Below are 20,526 nucleotides of genomic sequence, written 5' to 3' on the forward strand. Positions count from 1 at the left end.
GAAATTTTATCTTTATGATTAGAATGAAGTGCTAAGTCAATGTATAGTTAGAGATGTATTCTTCTGTTTCAATGTACTTTTTATTTTTATTTTATTATGTAAGTTTGAGAATATATTTATTGAGTACTTAATATGTTAGATTGTGACTCAGTTTGTGGAGAATTTATAACATTCTGTCATCCACTGATGGAATACAATCTTTATAGTAATCTTGTGAATTCTTTGTTGTTTCCTAGATTCAGAATAGTTTCTGTTGATTCATGAATTGCATTTAATTTATTACTTAACTGCAAGATGATTTTAGATTACTTCAAGTTGATCTTATATATGTTTATTTAATTTTTTCACTCAATATAGTTTTTTGCTACTCCCATTACTTCTTTTATATAGGTGATCATATCTTCTACAAATACTGATAGCTTTAGATCTTCCCTTTCAATCCCTCTGCCTGTTTTTTTCTTTTCTTTTCTAAGGACTTTCCCCTTATGTTATGTTTTTAAAAAACGTAATAGTGAGCTTTGCGACCTCATAGAGAATGCATTTAAATTTCTCTGTTTTATGTGTTTATCAAACATAGTGAATATTATGGTGCCCTGGCCAGATCCTCTCCTGAAGCTGTCATTTTCTCAGCTGGTAGAATATCAGTATCTCTCATCTAAGTCCCTCCAACAATTGACTTGGGTAAAGTAAATCTCCGTGTAAATGGCCCTTTCCCAGGGACACACTATTTCTAATAACAGGTAACTTTGGTTTTATAGAACTATGGCCTTCTTGTTTCAAAAGAGCTCTACTCTGAATGGCTATGCTGCTCCGAGCCTACTTGCATTATGAAGTGAGGTCTGCTATAATTTCAAAGCAGTTGACTTTCTCTTGTCCAATACTGCTTCCTTCACCTCCCCAAACCACATTACTGTCCACGGGAGTACTTATCAATAAACTTACTACATGAAAATATCTGTCTCAGACATGTCTGTCTCAGGCCTGCTTCCCACCAGTAACACTAAGATAAGAAGATCTCTTAGGTTTTAAGTTTAGTGAGAATTTTTAAATCACAAATACATGCTAAATTTATTAAATATTTTTCTTCATCTATTCAGATAATCAGATGATTTTTCTACTAAATTAATGTGATATGTCATCACTTGGTAGACTTTTTGATGTTAAGCCAATCTTACTTCCAGGGACAAAGCTAACTTAAGGATCATTATATATTTTATAAAATTTATTGGATGTACTTACATATAATATGAATATAATTATATATATATATATGTATATGATTTTAAAATTTGCATTTATAAGTAAAGTGAACCTATTACTTCCTTCTCTTGTATTGTCCTTAATCAAATTTGTAATAAAAACTATACAAGCCTTATTAAGTTAGTTGGAAGTTTTGGCTATAGTACTCATCAGGATAGATGAAACTAAACTGTAATTAAAAAAACCTCCAAATCTCAATTTTTTAAGTGCAACATTTTATTTGTTTCTCATGCAAATAAATAAGAAATGAGAAATGTTACAATTCCCAGCATTTCTCTATTGGAGTTGTCCTCCATCTAACGCTTCAGTGACCACTTTACTTTGATATTTCTACTCTGCTTTTTAAATGTGAAGCCTTTTTACTGCCATGCTTGATACTGACAGATGTTACTTCTCTTCACAACCTGTTGTTCAGAACTGGTCACACGATCCCAGCTAACTCTGATGAGGACTAGAAAGTAGAAAATTCCATGCCTAGGGAAGAAAGGAGAACTAGGTGATAATGGGTACCATTTTATTCTTTATTTTCTGTAACAACTTGTATAAGGTAAGAATTAAGTATTATGCCTTAAAGATAAATACAAGAGGGGAGTCTGAGTGGCTCAGTTGGTCAAATGGCCAATTCTTGATTTTTGGCTCAGGTCACGATCCCAGAGTTGTGGAATACAGCTCTGCATTGGGCTCTGCACTCAGCATGGAGTCTGCTTGAGATTCTCTCTCACTCTCTCTCTCTGCCCCTCCCCAACATGTGCTCTCTCTTTCTCTCTGTCTCAAATAAATAAATAAATAAATATTTTTAAAAATGAAAATAAAAACAAACAAACAAACAAACAAACATGTAACCTAGTTCAAGTTACTTGATTTTGGCTTGTCTTAGCTTCTCATTTGCAGAATGGAAACAATAACAATAATAATAATAATATGTCCCATATAAAGTTGTTTTGAGGTCTAAATGAGTTAGTGTGTATAACGAATCACTTAGATTTGGGCCCAGGACATATTTAACACTAAACCTTGTAAACTGGTGTTTCAACGAAGGGAAAACTGGAAATACATCTCAGTGTAGAATCCTTAGTTTCTGGAGTTATGTTTACAGTTCAAGGATTAAGACTCTTAGTCTGGGTTAAAATTCTGCTTGTGACTTAGGAGCTTTCTGTCATCCACCAGGTTATTTTAATGGTTCTGTGTTTCAGTTTTCACATTTGTAAAATGCAATAACAATTACTATCTCAGAGAATTAACTGAGCTTTTAAATAAACCATAAAAGACTCTTAATTTCAGGAAACAAACTGAGGATTGCTAGAGGGGAGGAGTGTGGGTGGGATAAGGTGGCTGGGTGATGGACACTGGGGAGGGAGGGTAGGTGCTGTAGTGAGTGCTGAGAATTGTGTAAGACTGATGATTCACAGACCTGTACCCCGAAACAAATAATACATTATGTGATACATAAATGCATAAATGCATAAATAAATAAATATTAAATGCTGAACACAGTGGTTGGTGCATAGTAGGAGCTTCAAGAAAGGTCCGTCACCACTAACAACAGCATTTTCTCTGAAGGTAAAGCATAGTTTCTTGACTCTACTGCGTGTGTTGTACATGGAGGTAGGTGGGAATGCATGCTTGTTTTCTAAGGATTTTTATTTAGATATGTAGTAAACCTTTCAAACTTGAAAAGTTTAGCAAAATTTTGTCACAATGCAAACCTCTATATGCTTTCTTCTTCTTCTTTTTTTTTTTTTTTTAATGAGAGGGTTGACCTATATGACAACTTCTTATTATGAATTGTCTCTCCTTAACTCATAAATTCTTTGCAATTTGGACTTCCCTTATTTTTAAACAAATATTTATTCACTTGCTCATTCCTTATTTCTGTAGAGAATTTTGTTATTCAAAACTCAAAGGCCAAAAGGAAACATTTTGAACATCTATATTTCTCTATAGTTTATTTAAATGTTTACATTAAGAAAGAAGATATTCAGGGGCGCCTGGGTGGCTCAGTGGGTTAAGCCTCTGCCTTCAGCTCAGGTAATGATCTCAGGGTCCTGGGATCGAGCCCCGCATTGGGCTTTCTGCTGAGCGGGGAGTCTGCTTCCCCCTCTCTCTCTCTGCCTGCCTCTCTGCCTACTTGTGATCTCTTTCTCTCTGTCAAATAAGTAAATAAAATCTTAAAAAAAAAAAAGAAAGAAAGAAGATATTCAGACAAATATCTATTATATAACATCGATGTGATACCTAGAAATCATGTAATTTTCCTGTCTGACCAGGAAAAATGAACTTGATATTAAAATTTAGTGCTAGCTTGTGTAACTTTTTATTCTAAGAAAAGTTTTTCTTAACATCACTGGCATAATTTCTAGGTAAAAACAGGGGGCCTTTCTTATTTAATCTTGCCTAATTTTGTGCTTGGTACTATTCTGGAATCTGGGAAATACAACATTGAATAACATAAAAAAGGTCCTTGTCTTCATGAAGACTGCATGCAAGTCAATAAGGAAAAGGTCACCATACAAATAGAGAAATACATACTCTGCATAAACTGAAGATTTCAACACAAAAGAAATTAATAGATAAAACACATACACACACTTTTAAATGCATAAACTGTAAAAGAAATCCACTGAAAAATGAAACATCTTTTGCTCTCAAATTGGACTTTACAACCAACAATAACATGATTATTCATATAAGCAAAAAAAGCGAAATCAACCTAAATATCCAAAAAGAGAGAAATGTTCGAATGAATTATGGTGCCCTCACACAATGAAAGATTATGCAGTCCTCTGCTCTGAGGGAACATGAGATTAAGTAGTCACAGGATTCTACCCTCTGGGCATATCAATAGTAGCATTATGAATTGGATATCATTTCAGCGCATTTAAGACTGAAACAAGAAATAGATCTCAGTTAGCCACCTTGAGTCACTGATCCTATTTAAAAGGCTCTTGAACATTAAATGGCTCTTTGAAACAGTCTTTTTATGCCTTAAGTGCAACTTGAATCAGAAACACATATATTTTGTAGCTATTTGAATCACAAAAATGATTGAGTTTTTGTCAGTTTAAGAGAGATTATCAGCTCTGCATATCATATCTTTGAAATGCCAATGGACTCTCTTCTTCAGGATTTTTACTGAAAGAAGCGCATACTTTATTGTCAGGTACAGCTTGGTTTGCATCTCACCTTTACCCATATGTTGCTTTTCCTAATTCCCTACATTCTCTTTAGTGTGTTTTACTCACCTGTAAAATGGGGATGACAATAAATGGGTTGAAAGTATTGAATGGGTTCAGATTTATAAAGCATCTAGAACTGTATTTGGACTTTTTAAAAAATATTTTATTTATTTATTTTAGAGATAGAGAAAAATAAAGAGAGGGAGGGGGACGAAGAGCAGAGGGAGAGAGATAAGCAGACTCCCTGCTAAGGGTGGAGTCCATTTTAGGGCACAGAGCCCAACATGAGGCTGGATTCCATAACCCTGAGATTATGACTGGAACTGAAATCAAGAGTTGGACAGCTGACTGACTTAGCCCCCAAGGCGCCACTCATAGTAGACATTTAAAAATTATTTCATTTCTTCTTTTTTTTTTTTTTTTTTTCCTTTGTAGCTTCCATGTGCCAGGGACAATATCTAAGGATCAGTAGCTTTGGTTGGAAAATTCATACCTCAAGAAGGAAGAGAAGAAGATGGAACCCCAAGGGCTTTGCTTTTGCAGTTGCAGACATAGAAGGCAAATAGAGGAAGAGACAATTTGGGACAATTTGGGACACACACCAACTGGGTGACCCAATATCATAATAAAGTCAGATAAGAAATGAAAGCCCAAATCTGTCATTCCATAGTCGGGAGTTGATGTCAAGGATTCCAGTCTTTCTCAAATAAGGTAAGGTCTCAAGTTCACTGGTAACATATGATGTAATTTTAGGTGTTACAAAAATAATTTTTAATTAATAGTGACTTTCTATGACCAAAATAATATTTATTTATTTATTTATTTATTTATTTATTTATTTGACAGAGAGAAATTACAAGTACACGGAGAGGCAGGCAGAGAGAGAGAGAAGGAAGCAGGAGGCTCCCTGCTGATCAGAGAGCCCGATGCTGGACTCGATCCCAGGACCCTGAGATCATGACCCGAGCCGAAGGCAGCGGCTTAACCCACTGAGCCATCCAGGCGCCCCCAAAATAATATTTTTTTACAATAAATTGACTTACAAAATTAAAGTAAGTTGATTTTAGAAAAACAACTAACTAACTAAATAATAGTGTCTATGGTACTCAAATGTGACTAAGGTAATAAAGGTAGTACACATGAATGTCTAAAGTTTGGGAACCACTATACCAGACAGAGTCAAGAAGGAGGGCTTGTCTCAGTTCATCTGGGCTGCTATAACAAAAATACCTTAAACTGGACTGGGTTATAAACAACAAACATTTATTTTTCATACTTCTGGAAGCTGGGAAGTCCAAAATCAGGCACTAACAGATTCAGTGTCTGGTGACGGCCTGCCTCCTCATTGACAGTTCTTGTCAATGTCATGACACGAGATGACATGACACATGACACTCTGTCCTCCCACATGATGGAGGAGGCAAGGGATCTTTCTTAGCTGCTTCTGTGAGGGCCCTAATTGAGTGCTCTGCCCCCCTGCCCTAGCTATTGCCCAAAGGCCCCCACCATCTAATACCATCATCTGAGGCGGGGGTTAGATTTCAATCTATGACTTTGGGGGGAACACAAACATTCAGGCCATAGCATGGCTTAAGAGATAAAGCAGTAGGATATTCTTTTTTTTTTTTTTTAAGATTTTTTAAATTTATTTGACAGACAGAGATCACAAGTAGACAGAGAGGCAGGCAGAGAGAAAGGAGGAAGCAGGCTTCCTGCAGAGCAGAGAGCCAGATGTGGGACTTGATCCCAGGACCCCAAGATCATGACCTGAGCCAAAGGCAGAGGCTTAACCCACTGGGCCACCCAGGCGCCCGAAGTAGGATGTTCTTAAGGCAGTATTATTATAATTGTCAGGCATTTGTTACTCCTAAAGCTACAAAAGTGTCCCTGACCTAGCTCCCAGTACTGTGCTATATACACAGTATGTGTCTGGGAATGTTAGTTCCTTTCTCAATCTTTTGACACTTGCCCTGTTCCTTGGCATTTTAAATGCTCCACGATTGGTGATTAGACTCTCTCATCATAGCTGTCAAAAGGGCCATGACTGCAGAGGCCGAATTCCATGTCTCACCTTGGTCCTGAGTACCAGGGTCTTAACAATTCAGGGAAATGTCAAAGTTGGTAGGAAACAACTTTGCAGTTTCCCAAACTGCACGCTTTTCTAAACTTTCTGCAGGACAGGCAATTCTCTACTTCAATCTTATACTATTTCTGCAAAAGCTTAAAGAAGATGAGTGATGCCAGGACCTTTCCATTTAAAGAATGGGGAGTCAAACCTACCTGAATATCCTCCATTTCAGCTGAGAGCACCATTAAGTCCTGACTGGCAAAACGATAACCACCAAGTGAGGCACTGTTACAGGCTGGCTATCCCATTGTGAAAAGCAAATTCAGAGATGTAGTTTCTTCTGGCATCTGGAAAGCAAACATCCCAGATATAATTGGACATATGAGCATACCCAGAACCCAAGAAATCAGCATGACAAATGACAGAGAAGGAACATTTAAAAATTCTGTGACAAATTGTCAAATGCAAAAGGACCTAAGCTAGGGAAACACAACACCCAAAACATGCACTTCATCCAATGAAATCAGATTATATAAGTTTTCATTAACCAGAGATCAAGGATCTAGACCTTTGGGAAGGAATAAAATATGTTTTACATGTGTCTTCAGTGTTACTACCATAAAAATTCGCTGTTGTAGAATAATAATAAAAAGAAGGTATTGTCCATTATACAACTATTATGTTCCAAACAATTCACACACATTATATCATTTTATTTTTTTATTCAATAAATATTCATTAAGCATCTAATATATGGTTATAAGTCAGAGGCTGTCAAAGTGAAGAAAACGACATCTTTCTCCTTAGGAAGCTTATATCTCAGGGAAAGAGAGACCAAGTCAAATAATAGGGAATGTAACTTCAGATATAAGTACCATGAAGAAAAATAAAGCAGTTTTGGTTTAAAGAGTGACTAAGATGACAACTGTATACAGATGTGATAAAGAAAGGCCATGTGATGAAGTGCACTGAAGCTCACAATTTAAAGGAGATCACAGAGTTAAGTGAAATTACAAGGACTGATGGCCAGAGAAGATGATCAGGCAATAAGACAAAGGCAGGAATAAGACTGACCTGTTTAAGGAAGAGCAGAGAAACCTCTGTAGTTGAAAATAATTGAAACAGGGAGGAGAGAAACCTCTGTAGTTGAAAATAATTGAAACAGGGAGGAGAGAGGTAGGGACATATGAGGGAGAGAGCTACAAATCCTAGTAGGAACTGTCATTATTATTATGTCATTCTCCCAATCATCTGGTAAGTGAGACTCTTGATCTTAGATTCTAAAATGTGATTTAAAAAAGGAGGGGGAGGTACCTGGATGACCCAGTGGGTTAAGCGTCTGACTCTTGTTTTTGGCTCAGATCATGATCTCAGGGTCATGAGATCCAGCCCAGAGTTGGGCTCCTGCTCAAAGCAGAATCTGCTTGAGATTCTCTCTTCTTTTCCCTCTGCCCCTCCTACTCATGTGCTCGCTCTCTCTCTCTCAAATGCATAAATAAATCTTTTTTAAGAAATGTGTGAAGCTAGGCAGCTGCTCCCAAAGTTACTGTTTTAGTACATAAAACTTCGAATAAGACAATGTATATAAAATAAAGAATATAGTATTGTGTGTAAAATTATATTATATAATATATAACTATATAATTAGTCCAATTTTATGATTATGCTATATATAGTAAAAATATAGTGTAGTGTACATCTGATTATAGTATTATAATCACAAAATTAGTTTAATTATATATAGTTAGATATCATATAACATAATTATGTATACTACATTTATGTTAACTATATAAATTGTGTCTTATATAATTATATAATATGTATTTTATCATACATAATAAAATATGAATATATAATTTCATTGTATCATACCATGTAATATAATTACATTATCTATAACTATAGATATATAATTATATTATATATAGATCAATAGACTGTCAGAATGCAGATTTTAAAACTGCCCATCCAGCACTCTCTTCCCTGTACTGTATTACCTAAATTATATCCTAAGTCAGTTGGAAGTCTGATTTATAGATCATTTATAACAAATCTTGCTTTATAACTTCAAAATTTATATTTACACAATATGATTCCATTTAATACATACTATGGAAACAAAGCATGTATCCAGTAGTGTTTCTCTTTCTCTCTTTTTTAAGATTTGCTTATTTATTTTCCAGAGAGAGAGAGTGGGGAAGGGACAGAGGGAGAGAATCTTTTGAGCACACTTCACATGGAGTGTGAAGCCCAACAGGGACTCAATCCCCGGACTCTGAGATCACCACCTGAGCTGAAACCAAGAGTGGGGTCGCTTAACTAACTGAGCCACTCAGGTCCCCCAGAAATGTTTCCGAGGGTAGGAGTATCTTCAGAAAGTCTGTAAGCCTTTGGAGAGGCTGCAAAGAATTTGAGTATTTCAGGGACACGTGGAACCACTTCCAAAGTCCAGGCAACTACAAGCACTGAGCAGGGAGATGCTAACAGGGTGTTAGGGTCCAGGGGCGTGAGTTGAAGAGGCTGATTAGAATGAGCTTTAAAATAGAAAACACTGTAATCCTGATAAAAATAGCAACTTCTTTTTTCTGGAGTGAGTTAGTTTGCTTAATTGGTTGTTTTGATAGCTTCCATATGGAAAAATAAACAAGCAATAGTATGGAGTAAAACTGTAAAAAGAAAAAAAAACAGTAGAGGTAACTCTATCAAATATTAAAGCATAGTATAGACCATCTTTAATTAAAATACTGTGGCAATGATACATGAATAGACAGTTCACATGGAGCAAAATAGTAAGTTCATAAGCACACCCATGTTGCCGGTGAAAATACAGGATATGATAAAGATGGCACCTCACATCAGTGGGTATTTTAGCTTCCTAGGGCTGCCATAAAAATGTACCAGAAACTGTGTGACTCAGAACTATAGAAATGTCTCACAGTTCTGGAGACCGAAGTTTCGAAATCAAGGCATAGGCAAGGCTATGCTTGTTCTGAAGACTGTAAGAGCCTCACTCCCAGGTTCTGGAAGCCTCAGGTGTTCAATGGCATTTAAGTGGCTATTTCTCTTTGTGTCTCTTTACATCATCTTCCCTGTGTGTGTGTCCATCTGTGTCCAAATTCCCCTTTTATAAAGATATATACAATATCATATGCAGGGGCACCTGGGTGGCTCAGTGGGTTAAGCCACTGCCTTCGGCTCAGGTCATGATCTCGGGGTCCTGGGATCGAGCCCCGCATCGGGCTCTTTGCTCAGCAGGGAGCCTGCTTCCCTCTCTCTCTCTCTCTCTGCCTGCCTCTCTGCCTACTTGTGATCTCTGTCTGTCAAATAAATAAATAAAATCTTTAAAAAAATATATCATATGCAATATGATCACATTCTGAAGTCCCAGGGTTATGATTTTAACACTTCTTTCTGGGAGGCCACAATTCAACCCCTAACAATAAGGACAAAGGATACTGTGGGAAATAGTTATTAAGAAAATAAATGACCAAATCACATCCATACTTCACACTGTGTACCAGGATAAAATCTAAAAAAATCAGAGATTTAAATGTAAAACTGAACTCAATAACATCTTTAGTAAGAAACATAAATGAATATCTTTAAAAGATGAGAGATCTACTTTGCTAACTAGAAGTCAAAGTCTGAAATAATAAAATACCATAGCAATACATCTAACTACAGAAAAATATTTTAGAAACATTTTGATTGGCAAATATTCCTTCACTAAAATGAAAGTAAAATGAAAAGAACAAACTTCAAGAGTATTTTTGAATTCTATCAAAAAAATGTTTCCAAAAAAAGTAAGGTCTTAAAATTTGAGGGGAAAAAACACCCCCCAAAACATGTGTGAATGAGCCAAGTATAGAAAGTATATTTTACACATATGGAAAGAAGACCAACTTAACTTCTAGTAATGAAATTAAATATCATAACTACCCTGAAATACTATTTCTCCCTTATCAGTCTGGCATAAGTATGTATGTAACTTTTGGACTGAACCTGGGAGTGAGGCAGTGTTGCATGCCTAAGTAATTTTGTATTTTTGTTACAGTTTGGTTTACATTATCCAGAAGTTTCACAGCATACTTCACTGACAACCCTGTGGGAAGACAGGTGCTTCCCCACCACATTGGTTATGGAAACATGATCACTCCACCTCTATTGTGGAATTTGGCCATAATTAGAACATATACACACATTACCCTTTGACAAAGAAAAATCATTACCGAACTATAACAAAAATAAAAAATTACTTACCCACAAATCTACTTAGGCATGCAACTCTGCCTATTGAGATATTTATAATGGCAGGTTTCTATACATAGTGATTGCTTGAACAAGCCATGATATACTCACAAGAAGGAACACCAATAGCCATTTTAAAAAAAGAAAGAAGAATGGTAAAGATCTCTACACAATGATATAAAGTGAGCTCCATGATACTTGTTCAGTAGAATAAATAAGGTCTAGAACATGATACATACTGTGATTCTTCTATGTAATAAATGGGAAGAAATGTGCATTTGCTGTTTTATGCAAAGAGAAGATAGTAAAGATAATCCCCAAAATTAATAAAAAGGTTATCGTAGGGGAGGTAAAAAACATGGAGGAGTCAGGTATTTTTGGAAAAGAAGTGATATTTATCTAAATATAGTCTCTATTTCTTACACACTTGTGTTTCCATATTCAAAAATGAAATAACATTTAAAAAGCAATCACTAAGATTGCAAACAAACTGAAATAAATGTACCTGTGTATCAACTTGATGACATAATCATAGAGATGTGAATTAAAGTGACATTAAAATACAATATTTGGACTATTCATCCTCAGTAACCAATATACAAGTGGCCATAGTAACTGAAAAGAAGTCTTAAAGTACACTTAGTAATTTAATTTTTTGTAGCAATGTTGATACTATTATTTTAAAATTATTTTATTTATACTGTAGAGTATTGCAAGTAAGTAATTTATTAATGTTACTAGGAATCAAGCTTTTTATAGTAGAAGAAAAGCAATTTTATATATACATAAAATTTTCCAGACTATATTTCTAGAAAGTCTAAGTCTGTGGAAAATCACCAGACCATGTATCAAAGGTGTTTGTATACAGGATTTAATTTACTAATGCATTATTGAAGCACAAGTAATGTCCACAAAAAATAGAAATTAAAATACACCATGGTCTTTATAGCACAAAGAGTAACTCTTAATGTATGCAAATTTTTAAAACATCATTTAGGAGACTGAAAGATCCTAGGATGGCATGCAGGATGTGACAAAATAATCTAATCATCTAATTATATTACAAATGTACAAAACAAGCTCACGGAAAGGGGAAAAGTTGCTAATCTAACTAACTTTGGAAATGAATGGAGTCTATAAATATAAAGGCAAAAAAAATTATACATAAGCACTGTACTCTAACACTGTTTACCCTGGGGTGTGGGGTCAGAGCTCTGATACTGCTATATATTTAGATTTTAATTGAACAATTAAATAAATGGAAGGCTGATCGTGGGAGCCAGGTTTCTCACTGTTGGAGTGAGAGGTTGTGGGTAAGCGAGTGGAAAAGACTAGAATGATCTATGTTAGATTCAAGACATCAGGATGAATTTATGTTTAGCTTAATATAGATACAGATGGTTACACACAGAAACATTTATAAATATGCATATAAACACAGATTAATATATATAAACATGCATTTCCTCATTCTGTTGGCTCAGCATACCTAGAAGCAACAGCATCCCAGTAGCAAGGAGTACATCTAGAATCCAGATTTTGTTTTTTAATGTTATTCTCCAATAACTGGAACCAGAATTCCTTGGAGAAATTTTTTATTCTAAAATTAGGACACGAAATATACAAGATGGGACTGGAGCATATGGTAGTGACAGAAATTACACATACCTCCTCACAAAATGATTGTTAATGGGGACATGTGAAAGGGACCCAGGAATCCACTAAAAGAACTTCCAGCAGACAAAGCTGGAACAATTTTAGCAACAAAAACTTTTTTTTAATTATAACTTAAAGTATAAAATAAATATCCATCTCTCTAAGTTGTTATAAATGAATGATAAATAAATGGGAAAGAAGAGACAAATCTCCCTTGCCCAAGTATTCCAAACAATGTATGTGGTTATCTATACTCTAGGCTGTGGAGCAAAACTTCCTTCTTCTTACGTGTGGGCTATCCATGGTGACTGGCTTTGAAAGAGGGCAGACAGTATAGAAAGGGACAGGGGAGAGTAAATCTGACAAACATCCCATTAGCCAAGTGACCAAGGTCAACAACAACAGTTATCACTTATCAGTCTTTTTGGTATAGTGTACCCTTGAGAAAATGTATTGAAAATACCTCTTTGATTCTATGATCTACACTCAAAATTCATTAGGCCAGTCTAATCATGAGAAAAATATTGAGCAAAATTAAGACACATGTTTAAAATACCTGACTAGTACTCCTCTAAGTTATCAAAGTCATTGAAAATGAGGAAAATCTGAGAAAGGGTCATAGCAAAGAGAGCCTAAGGAGACATGCCTTCCACTTTCCTTTCTTTCTTTCTTTCTCTTTCTTTCTTTCTTTTTCTTTCTTTCTTTCTTTTCTTCTTTCTTTCTTTCTTTCTTTCTTTCCTTCTTTCTTTCTTTTAGAGGGAGAGGAAGAGAGTGAGGAGGAGGGGCAGAGGAAGAAGGACAGAGAGAATCTCAGGCAGGCTCCACAACCAGTGCAGGACCCAAGGCAAGGCTCCATCTTAACCACTCTGAGATCATGACCTGAGCCAAAACCAAGAGTCCAGTGCTCAAATGACTGAGCCGCCTAAGTGCCCCAGGAATCATGACTTCTAAACATAAGGTGGTAGGTATCCTGAATGTGATCCTGAAATAGAAAAAAAAAAAAAAAAAGGTAAAAACTAAGGAAAGAGATAAACCACTGACTTCTGTTAATAATAATGTATGAATATTCATTAATCATTGCAAATATACCACATTTATGTAAGATGTTAATAATATGTGAACTTTTTGTACTATTATCCCAGTTTTCCTGTAAACCTAAAATTGTTATAAAATGAAAATTTTATTTAAAAAAAGGACATAGTTACATAGGGATACATTATTTTAAAAACTAGAAGAAACCTAGAGATATTTCAATATAACCCTACCCTCTTGTTTCCCATGAAGGTAAATTGATGCCCAAAGAAAATAAATGACATGTCTGAGATCATATGACATCAAAACTTTTCTTAGAGTTGTGACCATTTCATTTTATCCTGCATGTTAATACAATGACTTGAACCCAAAAACCTCCTTTAGAGTTTATTTGAAATCACTCAGGGCCTAGTAATTCTTTCCAAAAAGTTAACAAAAATTAGTCAAATTGTAAGAAGACTTGTCCAAAATAGTTGTACCTACCAAGATAACACTTAGCCTATAGTATTAATAACAACGTTTTCAGGGTTTTTGTTTGTTTGTTTGTTTTCCAAAGGGAAGACGAAAGACATCAGACAATTCTGCAATGCCTCAGTTGAATTCTTGGGTTTTTAATCTTGCCTATAGCCTTAAAACCTGAAGTTTTCAGGGTGACAGAAATAGGCAGATTTGGGAAAACTAATTGTACCCATCTTAGAAGAGGCCAAAATCTAATGTAGGAAGTCATTTAATTGACTCTTATGTAATGAGACATATACATGTCTCATAAACCATGATGCCAGTGTTACCATGGTCAGCATACTTTTAGTAGTCAAACCAACAAGAGAAACCATGTTATAACCCAAGGGTGCTCAGGCATCCCAGAACCAGAGCAGGAAGTCTAAGTGGAATGATTGAATAGTTAATGGATTTAAGCTCATATATCCTGTGGAAACCATTTTGCCACAGGAAACTACTTCACTGGGCAATATTAGTATCTCTGCCTCCTTGGTTTGTCTCTCCCAGGGTTTGTCAGCCTGATGCATACTCAAATTCCCGGGGGGAACTGAAAATATGCTGATGCTGAAACACCACCCCAGGGCATCTCTGTGGGTAGGCCTCAAACTTTGCTACCCTGGCACTTCTAAATAGCTCCATGGATTCATCTATCATAAAGCCACAGTTGAAAATCACCGATCTACATCCTCTATTCCTCCTATCTAGCCTCCACACACCACTTCTGGAACTCAAATTATTTTGTTCTGGGACTTTTATTTCAATGAATTAGAAAAGCTAACCTGATAATGGGAACTTTCTATTTTAACAGGCAAGTGCTACCAGTTTAACCACACACACACTGTATGCTGATGAATTGCAATGTTCAATTCAAATAAAATATATCTTTATGTATATAACAATTTCACGTTATCCTATAGGAAAAAAAAAAGGAATTTTATTTCTGTCAGGCATTTCCTTCAGTTAGAGAATATCTCTCTCCACCTTCTCCTGGGTCTACTCAAAGAGTAGGACCAAGGGACAGCCTGCATCATCGCTGTCATATGCAAGAGAGGGGAAGGGACTGGGCTTGATATTTATCGGTTTGTAAAGTGTTAGAGAATTATTTCGTAAAGTGTTATTCCTGGGCTTTTAGGGTTCTAAGGCCAATTTTCTGTGATGTGCCTCCCCTCAAATTCCCAGCGCTAGAAATGGTGCTTGGAAGTGTCAAGAGACATTGAATATGACTCATTCATGGGCTTATCCTTACCCCTCTTTCTCCTGCTCAACTTAGAGTGTGTGAAAAACTCACCAGACTTTCCCTCCAGCAAAGAGAGAATAAGAACACAGAATAAAATAAAAACATGGTCCAAACAGATTTTTTTCCTCTTATTAGTCTTATTAATGATTCCTGATCCCATATGAGAATATAGAAACATTATGTTTGAAAGTACATTTATAATTTTGTAAATAATTATAAAATGTTCTTTCTCAAAATGAAAGTTAAGCTTAACAAAGTAATTCAAAATCTCCAACTAATATTACAAGAGAGGCATGGAAGAGGAATCTAAGATTTTACAACACTCCCCCCCACCCGCCAACACACACACACATAAAAAGGCAGCGGTTAGTGCTACTAACATGAAAGCATTCTAATATTGTTAAGATCAAGCACATCCCATTAAGTGATTGTGTACCTTTCTTGGTTATCCACTACTTGTGTATTCTATGGTTTAATACTCGAAGGGTAACTAAATCACTCCACTTCTAAATACTGGTGTCATTTTGGTCACCAGTCACATTTATATGTACATTTACTTTCACCTTTAACTTCTGCAAGGCCTTGGCTAGGAATAAACGCACATGTGAATGCTTTTATACATCTGGTTTCATCAAACACATCTGCCATCCTTCAGTACATCTGCCTACTAACTATCTGACTTAATTATATGTAATATTTTTCTTCAAACTGATTTCCATGAGGCCCATGTTTTAAAACATTTCAGAAATAAGATGTGGAGTCTGCTTTTGCTCTACCATCTTTCTTTTGTTTTGCTTTCATTATAACCCCCTGGTTTAATTTTTATCCCATGAAAAATGGCCTGGAAGGTATGGCTCTCCCTTTCTCAAAATTCTCTGGCAGTAACTTTCATTCCAGAACAGACACCAGGAATGTAGCTTCAAAGTTTCCAGAGGCTAAGCCTTAGCTGTATTTCAGATTTGGAGAAAAGTTAAGAAAGTGAACCTGCAGTATTCTTCTGGGAAAACATGAAAGGAAAATAACCAAGACACCTTCTAATTATCTGTACATTTAAAAGATAAAGTAAAAGGGCAAATTTAGGCTTTGATTTGTTCCAGTTGACAACCAATAAGGGGCTTTTGCAATATCTACACCCACCCTAATCACACCTGGCACCACTCACCTTTCTTAGAAATTTCCCTCCAGTGCACAATTTAGAGGAGAAAAGTCAGAACCAGCAAGTTATGTATTCATAGGAATTTATTGTGGATTTGTAATGCATGCCTGTATCCATCTGTCTTTATCTGATTGTTCTCCCCTTCAGTATCCCTCATATACATCTCCTTCTACTCCACATTGCCCCATTCCAATTAGGTTGATTTATCTGAAATCAGTAACAAGACTTTCCAAAAACCTAGCTAAGGGCAGATGGGTGGCTCAGTCAGTTAAGCATCAACTCTTGATTTCAACCCACATCATGATCTTAGGGTCATAAGATTGAGCCCCACGTAGGGCTCCATATCCAGCATGGGGATTCTCTCTCTACCTCTCCCTCTGCTCCTTCCTTCCCCACACCCTGCTCATGCATGCTCTTTCTCTCTCAACCTCTCTATCCAAAAACAAACAAACAAACAAACAAGCAAACAAACAAAAGAAATTTGTTTCTTTTGATTTGGGGGCTTGCCAACAAAAGAGAGAATTTTAAAAGTCACTGATTGCTTTGACTGCTTCTCTCCCAATTCTCCATGTAACAGCCTACATTTCAAGATTTTACAGGAGCTAAGCATGCCTCAAATACTACTGCACTTACACCTACTGTCAGTCATTTTAACAACAGTTCAGTCTAGTTGAGCACCCTTTATATGCTCAGTACACCTCATAGCACTGGGAGTACAAAAACGAAATTAACCACAGGCTCTGCTCTCAAGGTACTTATGATCCAATAGAGGAAGGCAGCCATATAAATATGTAAATAAATGTGATAAGTACTAATGGAAAATGTCTGCATAACGTATTTAGTACCTCTAAAGGAGCTCTTGGATATATCTAAAATTTCAGAAAAAGAGGAAATGACATACGGATGAGAGTTAGAAGAATAGACACAGGAAACCTTTTACAGAAGGTAACATGAATCAAGTATGAAGCAGAATGGTAAATGTGGTTAATTTCAAGTAGTTAAACAGTGTATAAATATCAAGGGTAAGACCATAAGGGCAAGGATCAAAGCTATAGCAGTGAGTTGAAATGGTTTGGAGAAGCTTCAGAAGACTAAGAAATTCAGACTCATTCTGTAGATGATAGATAGTCACTTAAAGGACTTAAAATAATTTAATAATTTTCTGATTAGAAGGTCTAAAGGAAAGGGGGTGCCATTCATTGGCCAAGAGAACACATCATGAGAGACCGGACTGAGGAATGAGGATGGCATGGTGAATTCTATTCTCAATGTGCTGAGTTAGAGAAGGCTGTGGAACACTCAACCTGAGTATTTTCAGTAAGCTGTCAGGCCTCTAAGTCTCAAGGTATATGGTAAGGGTGACAATGGAGATTTAGTAAGTAATTGGCATTTGGGAAGTCATAAAACTACAAAAGTAGATTATGCTTATTCATGGAGGCATGTGAAAGGAAGGAGGGCAGTGAGGCAGAAATAGGACCTTATAGAACAGTATCTTTGAAGAGATCACAGGATCTCAGAAGGGATGGGATCAGGATAGTACTTCCTTTTGAAAAATGCCCACCAGAATTACTTATGTCATCTTCTCCAAATAAACATGTTTGGATCCTACTACTAGCCTTTCAGATCTGACTCACCACCTCTTAGCTGCATCCTGGACATGTGTAGATTGCAAAAGTTTCATATTGATTTTGACTTGTCGTTCTAGTTTGACCCTGAAATAGAGAGGTCCAACAGGTGTAAGTGGGAATGTCACAGAAGAGCCTGTAAAGGATCCATGATATTGGTAAGATGGGGGTCAATGGAGACTTCTAGAATGAATGAGTAAAAGAAAAGGAAAAGAAACTAGATTATACTCAAATACTGTATTAGTTATCTATTGTTAAATAATAAATTATTACAAATTCAGCAGTTCAAAAACACACATGTATTATCTCTTAGTTTCTGTGGGAGTTGTTGAACAGCTGAGCCTTCTGCTTAGGGTCTCACAAAATCACAGTCAAGGCATATCAAGTAGGCTGCATTCTGATCTAGAGGCTAGAGGTTGGAAGCCACCCTCTTAAACTCCCAAGGGTTGCCTGTAGTTTCTTGTCATGAAGGCTTCCCCAACATGACCACTTGCTTCATCAAACCAGCACAAGGAGTTTCAAGAATGAGTCTCCTAGTAAAACAAAATCCTATATAATGGAATATAATCATAAAAGTGGCATCTGTCATCTTTGCCATCTTCTACAGTATAGAAACCACTCACACTCAATAGAAATAGAAACAGCCCACACTCAAAGGGAGGAGGTTCTACAAAGACATGCTCACCAGGAGGTGGAAATCACAGGACACCTTTAGAATCTGCCTACCACAAACTCCTTACCTTAAACACATTCTGTGCCTAGGTCTTCATTTTCAAAGGTAACTGAGTTATGACATGTAGAGGTTAATGCACTGAAAGAAAAGTTTAATGTTACTCACAGTTCCCTTAGATATAAGAGGCATGACTTACCACACAGCCACAGGAGAAACACCAGGTTTAAGTCAGGAAGCAGAAACAGGAACAAGAGACAGGTTTAGACTAGAGTCTTTACTCGGGTTTCCACAGGAAAGACAAGACAGGACAAAGTAACTGTTTAGGATTGGCTAGTTTAATTTTAGCGGGCTTTGGGCTATAGCGATAGTCTCTAGTTGCCTGGAACCTGTTCTGTATTGGGAGAGGTCATAGAGAAAACCTAACTGCCAGTTAACCCTCCTACTGGAGACTCTCCCCAACCTCCCTTGTCCTTGGTTTTACATTCTGTTTGCCTTTCGGCTTCCAGAAGCTCCACCAAGGACATAGCCTTGAGATAGTGATGTGGTGTTGAGACGATTGGGAGGGTGTAAGTGACTAGCCCCAGTTAAAACCTCTATATAAACTTTTAAGATTTGGCTAGTAAGTAAGGATATCTATCATCTTAGACCAGCCAAGATATTCCTTGTATGTAAATTAAACCTGCCTTGCCTTTTACACCTGCCATCTACCAATCTGGAGTAGACTGCCTCTTTCTTCAGTCTCTCCCTGCCTTTCATTCATGGGAGCCAATTTCATATTACGCAAGAGAAGCTTCTGAAGAGTTTTTAAACCAATACCTTGGGATGATTCAGGCAAAGGAATATTGCTTTCTGAAGTGTATGGGTTGATGGAGAAGGCATGCCTCTAGATTGGTTAGTTTTCATGGCAGAAAGGCTCTAAGCTATATCCTTTGTTCTCTCAAAGAATTGGCTAGCCCAAGGAGAGGGGCAGTTTCTTCCCACCCAAAAAGGCATTTTAAGATGCCAAAACATGATAATATATACAAAATTTAAAATATGATTAATATATCTGTATGTTTTCTGTACTATATTTGTTGCCAGGATAGAAATGAGGGAAAGATCAAATAAAGAAGAGAAACAGAGGGGTCCCTGGGTGGCTCAGTGGATTAAGCCTCTGCCTTCAGCTTAGGTCATGATCTCATCTGCTCCACAGGGAGCCTGCTTCCCACCCTCTGCCTTCTGCTCTGCCTACTTGTGATCTCGATCTCTCTCGATTTCTCTCTCTGTCAAATTAAAAAAAAAATAAAAATAAAAAAAAGAAGAGGAAAGAAAAGTAAACAGAAATAAAAGTATGTGAATATACTTTCAAGAAGCCCATTTACAAATAGGCCATATTATTACTTAACCAAACCTAAAAACAGCATCTTGGACTTCTCTTTGACTCTAGGACTAAATGAGGCCAGAAGGAAAAAGATCAGAAAGACCTGCATTTAGTATAGAAAAGAAAACCAACCAGTGTGATAGTATTATATGTGGCAAAATAGAATTCATGACTGCAAATAAGCAACATCTCCCTTTTCCATGGACATCTTTGGGTTCTCAAGCCAATACATGCATTGCCCACTGTCATTTTTAAAATAAGGTAAAATTTAATGCACTATCGCGAATCTCCCTAAAGTGAAGAATTCTCTGAACTTTCTCTTTCTGATCTCTGCTTCTCTCAATTTTCTCCTTTTTCATTTCTCTCTCTCTCTCAAGTGCTTGCTCTCTCTCTCTCTCTCTCTCTCATATTTTTTCTCTCCTAAGATCACATACTCTGGAATCAAATTAATCTGGTTCAATCATCAACTCAGCCATTTTTTAAAATGTAATTTCTTGGAAGTAGGGACGCAAATTATAATGATCTCAGATGGTT

The sequence above is a fragment of the Mustela erminea genome, chromosome 2 (genome assembly GCF_009829155.1).
Source record: "Mustela erminea isolate mMusErm1 chromosome 2, mMusErm1.Pri, whole genome shotgun sequence".
NCBI lineage: Eukaryota > Metazoa > Chordata > Mammalia > Carnivora > Mustelidae > Mustela > Mustela erminea.